The sequence below is a fragment of the Pinus tabuliformis genome, chromosome 4_1 (assembly GCF_031772625.1).
Source record: "Pinus tabuliformis cultivar Carrire ecotype Pingquan chromosome 4_1, CPIR1, whole genome shotgun sequence".
NCBI classification, from domain to species: domain Eukaryota; kingdom Viridiplantae; phylum Streptophyta; class Pinopsida; order Pinales; family Pinaceae; genus Pinus; species Pinus tabuliformis.
This window is the reverse complement of record NC_142303.1, coordinates 901,273,373-901,284,258: the sequence shown is the minus strand read 5'-3', so window position 1 is coordinate 901,284,258 and position 10,886 is coordinate 901,273,373.

The window sequence follows — 10,886 nt, the reverse complement described above, 5'->3', positions numbered from 1 at the left end:
TTTGTCCATCAGTAAACTTTTTATCACAAAATTTAACATCCTTTTGCTCCCTTGCATATTCATCAGGATTTAAAGCTAAGCTTTAGGCTTGTTGTAACCAAATCTACCTTCCTATTCTCTGAACTTGTGTAGCAGTTTCATAAAGAAACATGTAAAGTAAAACCTCTTCAGTCGCAAGTGATTGTGTAGTGCATGCAAAAAACAAAGAGACAGGGTGTGACAAACTAATCCCTATTCAATCATCACATGGATACTTACGATATTTTCTCCACAATAGTGAATCTATCCTAAAACTAATTAACAACCAATCAAACAATTAACAGACCGTTCATTGACTTTTCATGAGTAACATTCAAAATTTTTGGCTCGTTATTTTATTGTAATTGAAGTTTTAACTTTGAATGACATTTTTTTTATTAAGAAAAACAAAAAACATATTTATGCCTTACTCCATTTTCTTTGTAACATGTGGTGCAATTGCTAGTTTAAAAACTAAGATAGGTTTAAGCTAAAATGTTTTTATTTTATAACTTTTCTTTTAAATAATTTTTAATGCAATGTGTGATATTGCTCACATTTTACAAATTATTTTATTAAGAAAAATAAAAATACTATTTTTTATTTCATTATGGAGAATTATTACAGATATGGTAGGATTTAGCTTACATGGAATATCCTATAATATTAGTAGTAATATATATATATATATATATATATATATATATATATGTCCAAAGTAGTTATGCTGGTTTTACTCTTTTAATTAACTGGTTAATTAAAAACTTATGATATCAACAACTTCCATATAAACTCACTTATGATTTTTTGTACATGTGGTATTGAGAAGCTCATAATATTGTAATAAAATTTATTTATAGATTAAAAATCTCCATAGTAAAATGAAAGTAAATCTTTATAATTAAAAATCTACTTCCCAATATATATATATATATATATATATATATATATATATATATATATATAATTGATAATAGTTTTAAATAAAATTATAATAATTAATTTTTATAATTAAACTAATTATAATTAATTTAAAAAATAAGTATAAACTATTCAACATTAAATCAACGAGACCTTAAATTTTGCGTAATATGTTTAACCTATGATAGCACTTTCGGAATGCATATCTTATAGTTCAAGGTATCACGTAATTTGAAAATGGAATTGTGTTTTGTGCTATTTTTTGGATTTTCTCGTGTGTAAAGGTTAAATTATTTAAAATAGCTTTTTAACTGCATATTTGGAATCAGCACCCTGAAAACCCCTTAAGAAGTTTTGATTGCACAGAGATTACCCATCAAACTTGTGAATTCAATAAATTACTAGAAATTTGACCAAAAAACCCACCAAACAATTTTTATAAAATCACATAAAAACAACTTTTGAATAATATTCAATCATTTTTCCATCCAATATAAATAGATTTTAGATAGAGAAATATCGAGGCAGGTCTGTGGGATGCTTACACTCCAACTTTATCTTCCACCAAAATTGTTAGGCGACTCAGGCAAAAGGTCTGACAGAAAATCAATTGACATCCCTTCACGCGTTGACATCGTTTTCGCCTGCTCGGAATTAACAACTTCCTCGTTCCCAATGCATGAATCGAGGTGCTAGTTATTTAGTGGCGCATGAAAGGTTAGGATTTTTTAATTATTCCACTTTTTTTTACTTATTTCTATTGATGTGTTGATTGATTGATTAGCGAAGTGTACCACAACATGTTTACTCTCGCAAGAAAAGTTAGGATTCTTTTAATTATGACATTTTTTGACCTATTCTATTTATGTGTTCGTTGATTCTTGTTGCACAGTGTACGGGACATGTTTATTGTTCCATTGAAAGTTTAGAATTCCTTAATTGATTATTACATTTTTTGACTTATTTTATTTATGTGTTGAAAATTCTTCAGCGATATTATTACCCAATTTTTCTACTTATGTGTTGATTGATTTTTTGAACGAAGACATGTTTATTGTCCTCGATTCTTTAATTATTTCAATGTCTTTTCGGATTCCTTCTATTCGTCAACTCATTCGATTAATGTGCCGATTGATTTTCTTTTGGTGCTTCATATAAGTTTAAGAAGTGAAAGTTAGAATCACTCATTCGATTAATGTGGTGATTGATTTTCTTTTGGTGGTTCATATAAGTTTAAAAAGTAAAAGTTAGAATCAATACATATGATGATAAATTACGAACATCTTAATCAAAAATACAAGTTTTCATTTATATATATATATATATATAGTTGTTTTTAAGTCGATGTAGAATAGTTCGAGGGGATTGTTTTGTTATGAAATATGCTGTGAAAATGAAATTTAAGGTTCAAATTTTAGTGAGTAAGAATTAAACAAAACAATCCTTAATTGAGCTATTTTACACAAACTAAAAACAAATTTATATATGTGAGAACTTGTATTTTTATTAAGATTTTCGTGATTTATCTATATATTTATTTATTTATTGTTTTTTAATAATTATTTATATTTTTAAATTTTTATTAAATAAGTATTTTAAAAATGAAAAATATTAAAAAATAATTATTTTGATATTTAATTTAATGTAGTTTATTTTAATTTAAGGTTTTTATTTAATTTAAAATGAATCAAAAATATCTAGATGGGGAGATGAGTATGGAGAGGAGAGAGGGGGTGGGTCACCTTTACCCCACTAGGCTAATAGGGCGGGGATGTGATAATGCATCCTCGACAAGTGTCAACAAACATAAGCAATTTGTATTATGCCGTGAGTACTCTCCCATGTGAGAATGATGAACGCATGTAGAAAGAGGCAGTGCATGTGGGAAGCATAAGGTGGCCATATTGTATAGTATGGGGAGTTTAATTCAACCAAGAGGAGCGAAGTCCTGACTATTCGGAAATGCAAAGGTTTAATACCTTATGCTTTGAGGACAGAGGCCTCACATAAGAATGTGAATGGAAAGGAGGAGTACGAGCAGATGATAAATTATAAAGGATTGATGCTTAGCACACACTAGCGAGCATGACTCTAAGAGAATTGTTTGGTGGTTGCATAGGAGACCATAAGAGTTGGAGATCTCGAAAGTGGTGAATAGGCTTAGAGAGTAGGATACTAAATTTTCACTGTGCAAAGGAGGAATATATTCTAATTTTTAATGATAGGCACAAGTAGTTGAGGAGAAAAGTTGAAGCTTCTTGTCTAGGTAACAATTATCAATTTGTCTGGAACCTTTCTTTGGGTATGTGTTTTATCTTTTGATGTTGAATGTTCTCGGAAGGTTGTTGTATATTGTGAGATTTACTATTTTCTGTGTTTGTATGCTTCTTTACATGTATTGTTTCTCCACTATCGTGGTAGAAGTGGAGTAGGGAACGAAGTTTGAAGTGGATATCATATAAAATTTACCTAGTGGGGAGTAGGTGTGATGGGAATGGTCTAGATGTTCTTGTCTTTGTAGCTTCTAGGGTACGTGATAATATTGATTTCTGGTGTAGCTAGTGTGGTGTGAATAATCAGACCAAGAATAAAATAATATGAGCTTGGTGGGTGCATTGGTTGGTTGGAAGCTAGTGCGTGTTGGTGTGGGAGCACCCTAAAATAAAATATTCTTCATAAAATCTTACTATTTTGCGACCTGAGAAGAAAAGGTGTGACTAGAGAAAAAAATATGTCCTGGTCCTCTATTTGTTGGGTGGGGGATTTATTTCCTCTCCTTTTCCTTTTCCCTCAATATCTGGTGCAGAATATTTGGAGAATCTATGTTCAAGAGGTTCATAAAAAGGAAAGATTTGTGTTTGTTGTTCTTTTCCTTTATCTTCTTTTTCTTCTTCTTTGAACAAAGATGCTATAGATATTTTTGGAGTAACCTCAGTATCAGAAGAGGAGGCTACTTCTTTAGGAAATAACAAAGGGAATTTATTTACACTTTTGACAGGATCCTGAATCTTTATATTTCTTTTAACAAGAAAAGATGGAGGAACTGGTTTTTTTGCTTTGGTCAGACTCATCTTATCTACCTTGTCTGAAAAACCAGTTACGAGCTATTTAGTTGTATCAAAATGATCAACTATCTTTTCATCTACTCCTTATATTTTTGTTAAGGATTCTCTAACATAGGATTTAATCAAACTTGAATCATACTGAACATTATTCAAACAATTATTTACACTATTTATTGATACTTGGACAGTATCAATCTGCTCCTTGACTTCTTTGGATTTGGAGACATTCATTTCTGGTCCTTTTATCGCAGTGTTTGTCGAGTTGATTTGTTCACTGGTTTTTTGGATTCTGACATCAATACCGAGTGCAAAATCATCTTTTAGGACTAGAGGAATAGCTTTGGCTGCATTTGTATTTTCTCCTACGACAAGTCCTTTGTAAGGAGGAAATGTTGTAAGAGTCTCTACTGTTGACCCATCAAGTGCAGTCCAAGCATGTTTGCTTGCAGTGCTACTGGTTGAGCCAGTGAATACATTTAATGGAGCAATCTTATCTTTCCATGAGTAGAAAGATATCCATGTATTATTCACTTCCATATAATGTTTCCAGTCATCAGAAAACTTTTTCTTCTCTTCAGGCGTATAGCCATGGTCAAACTCATCAGCTTGTGGATTAGTATATAGATCCCAGTTTATCATTGCTTTCATCCACTTGGCACTGATCTTGGATTTTAAGCATCCATCCATAAGAGAGAAGAACTTATGCATTTCCATCACTGCAGGCTTTTTACAATCAGAAGGAACAGGGCAAAATCTGCAATCTGGAATTAGGCCATTTGTCTGTTCAAGGTATCCTAAGCCATATCTCGGCTTTGCAGGTCTCATTAGACAAGCCATTTCAGTGAGTCTCGGATCTTCTCCTTCAAGTGTGACAATTTCGTGCATCATGAGGACATGGTCTGCATCTTCCTCATGTGGGAAAGGGATTTCAGAACACTTGGGGTTTGGACATGGATTAACAGAAGTTGATGGCGGAGCAATACCAGACCTGGGGTTATGATTTGAATGCAGATTTATTTCAGCCAGAGTAAGCAGGTTAACAAGATTTTGACAGTCAGGACATTTGACTTCAAGAGAACAGTAATTTACAAGCTGGGCTAGTTCATACAAACTATTATGCTTACAGAAAGATGAAGAAGAACAAGTTGTATCTACTAAAGAAGGGTCTCTGTAATATTTTGATGATTTACAATTCTTCGGCGGTCAATGGTAGATCTTCGAGGAAAAGAGATGACAGCAGAAGATTGATTCTCTTGGATGTCAGCAGATGTTATATTCTTGGGTATCAAAGGTTTTGGATTATTTACTACCCAATGCTCAGGAAAAGTCAAGTCTTCCCACCGGATGACCTGATGCTCGATCTTTTGGTTTCTTGCATCAGTCAATACAACTGTACTTGACTTTGAGTCTCTACTGGGAGTATGGCGGATTGCAGGCCAGAGGGTATTAGTATGTCTGAAACATCCTTTGGTCTGGATGGCTATATTATTCCTCTTTTTCTTCATATCGAAACCAGAAGTCTGGATCTGTAGTTGCAGAATTTGATCTATGGTTTCGTCAAAAGTATACACAGAGAAATTTGGATAGCAATCAAAATATACAGGGCCATCAGACAGAGGGGCGACAATCCCACCAATAAGGGAATCTGTGTACTTATTGTGTGTTAAGTCTCTCACAGTGGCTAACACAAAAGTTTTTAATCCTTTATGGGTTAAAGGATTTATCCCTACTCGGATACAACCAAGATGCAAATAATTTGTCTTAAGCCTTTTGGCTTCTGCCTGTAATTCCTTGGGATTCAGCAAAGAGATAGTCTGTACATTATCTGAGTTTTCTTGAATCTGACTTACAGATTCTTTAATACTTATCCTATTGGCAGCAATCAAATGGAAAGCAGAAAGGTCACTATATACTTGAGAAGGGTTTATCTGGGGCAATTCCCATCTCGCTGAAGGCTGGGTTTCCTCATAAGTAAGTTCAGCAGAATTTAAGGTTCTACTAGAACAACTAGCAAACATGTCTCTCAAGGGATTTTCCTCAGCCTGAGAATCTTTCTCTGCAAGTTCTCTGAAAGAAACTGATTTACCCAAAGATTCCATTCTTCTTAAGAGATTATAGATCTGAGTACCAACCTTAAGAACCAGACGTTACTGGCTCTGATACCAATTTCTAGCAGGGGCTCCTTTCACGAGCTTGCTCTTGCTGTGTTGCTCTTTGCTGCGTCTCTCTCCTGGTGAACCAGTGGTGAACCTACTCGGAGCTTTCACACTCTGACGGCCTCAACAACGGCTTTCACGCCTTCCAACGGCCTTGGTGTCCCTTCGATCCTTTGGCGAACTTCCTGCGAACTTCGGATGAGGACACAGAGAAAACTACTACCACAGCAGACTTTATAAATGCGCAGAGATACTCAGATTCAGAATGGCTTACTCATTTTATTTCAGAATGGAGAAAAATCTTACAGAATGCTCGAAACTTTTACAGAGATGGATTCTTTACAGAGATAGACTAATCTCGCATTTACCGGACTTTTCACCGTTCAAAAATGAACAAATTACTACCGGAGGCTTCCTGGCGAGGTATAGGCTCTGCCTCAGAATAAGACTTTATACACAGACAGACATTAAAAGACACTTCTAATGGTTCGGCCACTTCAGGTTCTCACCAGTGCCGAGCACACTGATGCGCAGGCTCCCAAACCACCTAAGGACTTTGAGTGATTTCTCGTGTTGCAAGCAGATCAGACTGATCGTCTGCAGATGCAGAGCAGGAGAACACTCGACTCAAACACACACACAAAGACTCTAAATGCCGATGCCTTCGTAATGAGCCTTACCCTCCTTATATAGGAAGAGAGGGGGGACAAACATCACTGTAGGATATCCGTGACCTGTCCTAAAGGCGGAAAGAATCATTACTTTCGGATAAGACTGAGACGACGTCCGCACAAAGATTCCAATCCGATGGATGGAATAGTTGCTTTCGGGTAACGTCAAAGTAAATCGTACTCGTATACATATCTTTTCCAGAATCATTATGCAGGCCGACCATACAAAGTGGATGCTTTTTCCGTAAAAGCCCACGAGAAACTAGGCCCTTTCAAACATTGGGCCGACAAAACCAAAGTGGATACTTTTTCATGAAAGCCCACGAGAATATTTACACAGTGAATGCTTTGGAACAACAAAGCTCACGAGAAACTGGCCACAATTAAGCCCTTGTGACTGGTACTTATTACTCTGATCAGAATACGGTCAAATCAGGGAATCTGTTTCTTTTATATAGCAAATCATCACAGGCTTTAGTATAAATCCTGCGGACTATCATTGGCTTCCCTAAGATAACTTGGTGCTGTACTTTGGTTAGAATTAACCATTCTAGATGTTCCCTCATATATTCTTGAAGTGAATAATTTGTTCTATGAAATGGATCCCACTCCTTGATTGTCATTTCTTTAACAGTTTTATATATGGAGTGAAAACATTCTCCAATGTTATTTTCAAAGCACCGTTCACAGTATTTTCTTTCATATGCTTCATGATATACTGGGTCCATAGCTGTCCTGCTGACTCCATAATCAGCCCACCAATCTCGAAACCACTGGCACTGTTGAGTCCTTTGGGATGCTGTCAATGTACTGAATTTCAGTTTTGTATAATGGGTTTCTTCTTTATCATCAATATTTAGGAAATCCCACCATAACTTCTTATAACCTGCAAAATCATAAACAGTGTCAGGAAAAATAATTTTTGGATCATTTCTGGGCCACCGGGCACAAGGCTGGACCGGCAAGTGTCCTTGTTCATTCCACAAATCTCTGGTCCGATAGATGCAAAAATATCTTTCGTAGATCCCCGTACTGCGACCTCCATGGTACCAGATGCCAGCAATATCATGAAAGTTCTGTTCAAGGACTTGATGAGCAATTCCAGCATCCCTTTTGGCCTTGTCATATATCATATCATGGATCCATTTTCGTCCTTTGGGATACACTTTTCTTTCTGGTACAAAATGCTGGACATCAGTGTGAGGCTGTAAATTAGCATCTAGGACCTTTGTATTCCTTAGCTGCCATGTGGGTCTCCAATTATTTCTGTATGTTTCCCAGTCTTGGTCATCTGGGATGGTCCTTAGGACTTCTTGTTTCTGCTGCTGGTCCCACTCTGTGATGATCATCATGACATGATCTTTTCCTTCTATATATTCTCTGCTCAAGAAATCAGGCAAATTATTATCTTTTCCTTTAATGTGTTCTACCTGGAAATCAAAATTCGCAAATAAAGCTTGCCATCTGGCAAACTTAGCTTCCCCAGCTTTCTTGATATTCTTTGTCAGGACCTTCTGCAAGGCAGATGCATCAGTTCTCAAAAGGAAAGGTTTATTGATAAGATAAACCTCGAACTTGCTGATACAGTTCCATGCTGCTTTTACTTCCTTTTCGATAGTGGAGTAATTTAACTCTGCTGGATTCCAAACTCCAGAAGCAAACTGAACAACTTGTTCATTCTTTCCAACTTTTTGTTTTAATACTCCTCCCCATCCAACATTGCTTGCGTCTGTTTCAACAATTTTGTAAGCAAGATCATCAGCAACATAAAGAATAGGCAAAGATTTTACCTTTGCTTTGATGTTCTGAACAGCTTTTGTGTGAATATCTGTCCACTCTGGGGGATTCTTTTTCAGCCTTTTATTCAGTAATCTTCTGTCTGTGGCACAGTCTTCATAGAAATTGCTGACATAGTTCAAGCAGCCCAAAAACCTTTGCAGTTGGTTCTTATCTTTCATGATATCTGGAAACTTATCTGCAAACTCTAGCGCATGTTTTTGCAGAGAGATTTGTCCATTGCAGATTATGTGGCCTAAAAACTTTACAGAAGTCTGAAAAATTTCTATCTTTTTCTTACTAAGCACTAGGCCATTGTGTTTGACCAAGTTCTTAAAAATATTCACATGCTTGAAATGGTCATGAATACTTTTAGAAAAAATTAAAACATCATCAATATATACAATCAGCCAATCAAAATATGGCTTGAAAATATCATCCATTACCTTCTGGAACTTTGATGGAGCATTTTTGAGCCCAAAGGGCATGACATTCCATTCGTAATGTCCTGCTGGGATACTGAAGGCTGTTTTGAACTTGTCTTTCTCGGTAATGGCCACCTGCCAAAAGCCTGCCTTCAGGTCAAACTTAGAAAATATCTTGGCACCTGCAATTCTTCTGATCAGATCTCCTTTGTGGGGGATCGGGTAGGTATCATCAGCAAGGACTGAATTAAGAGGCTTATAATTTATGACCAATCTGGGAATGCCTCTGATCTGTTCAGCTCTTTTGTTAACATAGAATCCATAGCAGTTCCAAGGACTGTTGGATTCTCTGATCAATTTTCTATTGAGGAGCTGTTGGATCTCCTGTTGGCAAAGATCTCTGTATTCTTTGCTCATAGGAATAGCTCTACTCTTACATGGCTTTCCAGTGTATCCTTCCTTGTAGGGTAGTTCTACAGTATGCTGCTTTCTATGCCAGAAAGCATTTGGTTCTTCTGAGCAGCATTCTTCTTCAATCAGTGTCTTTAACTCTTCAATTTTCTTCTTTATTTGGGATGAATTGAGCTGCTCTTCTACTCTTAAGGTAGATTTTAGATCCTTCAGATCAGCTAATCGAGCTTCTGCTTTGTCCAAATTTTGAACTGTCTGGACCATTGTAGAAATTATGGGATGTGAAATATAAGGGAGCTCAATTTTCTTTCTGGGACCTTTTGATGTGGGAACAGAGATGAAATATCCGGCCTTTCCATTTTTGAGCCTGAGAGATCCATGCGGCTCTACTGCTGCTAGGAAAACGTTCCCCAGTATGCAATCTACTGGAATATCTGCAACTGCAAACTTTAGATAAACACAGTGTGTATCAAAACATACTGAGGCTTCTGGTACTTCATATTGCAGTCTTTTATTTCCCAAGCCAACAACTGTTCTTTCTGCAGTAGTCCAATATCTTGCTGGAATATTTTTCATGTTAAGAATGTTAATATCTGCTCCAGAATCTAAAAGTGCAATCAGTTTAAACATTTGGCCTTTTATGCAGACATTAATCTTGACATGGTGTTGCTGATAAGAGATAGTGAGCAATCTCATATCTCTAAAGCCAAAATTTGTATCTTTCATTCCTTCAGCAACTAGTACTTCTGAATCTTTTTCATGATGACTAGTATCCCATGCATAGTCATCTTCTTTTTCTACATTCTTCCCTTTTTGTATTTCTGCAATTTGTGCTTTCATTGCAGAAATGTCTGTCTTGAGATTGTGGATCTCTCGACTGACTTCTCCCAGAGTAAGTGATCTTACTCTGCCTGGTTTCTGATGATGCATTTGAAATGATTTTGTATTCTTTTCATAAGATGCATCAATAAATAAGGGTTTCTTAGATATCATTTTGGGATTCAACTGCGTTAAGTAAGTCATTCACGTATGACCATTTCCATGAGAGGTAGTCGTAACCGACTAATTTCTCATGATTTTTGAATAGTTCACTTAGCACTCATTGCATCGAGTGATGCTCACAGGGGTGAAGAAGTGGGATTGAAACTAGTGAAATGAATCAGGTAGCATCAATCATCACTTCCGGGGCTTGCACCCGGTAACCAGGACTTCCCAGGAGGTCACCCATCCCGGAACTCCTCTGGCTCAAGCGCGCTTAACTGTGGATTTTTCCCCACAATCAAGCCCACTTAGCTTGCTACCCCATTTGCAAAACCTTAGCAAGTATTGTGCCTCATGAACCATTCAAGTAGAGATCCCTTGACTCTTTTTGAATTTAAGTATGGGGGTTTACGCAGTGCATTATATTAGATATCATTTTGGGATTCAACTGCGTTAAGTAAG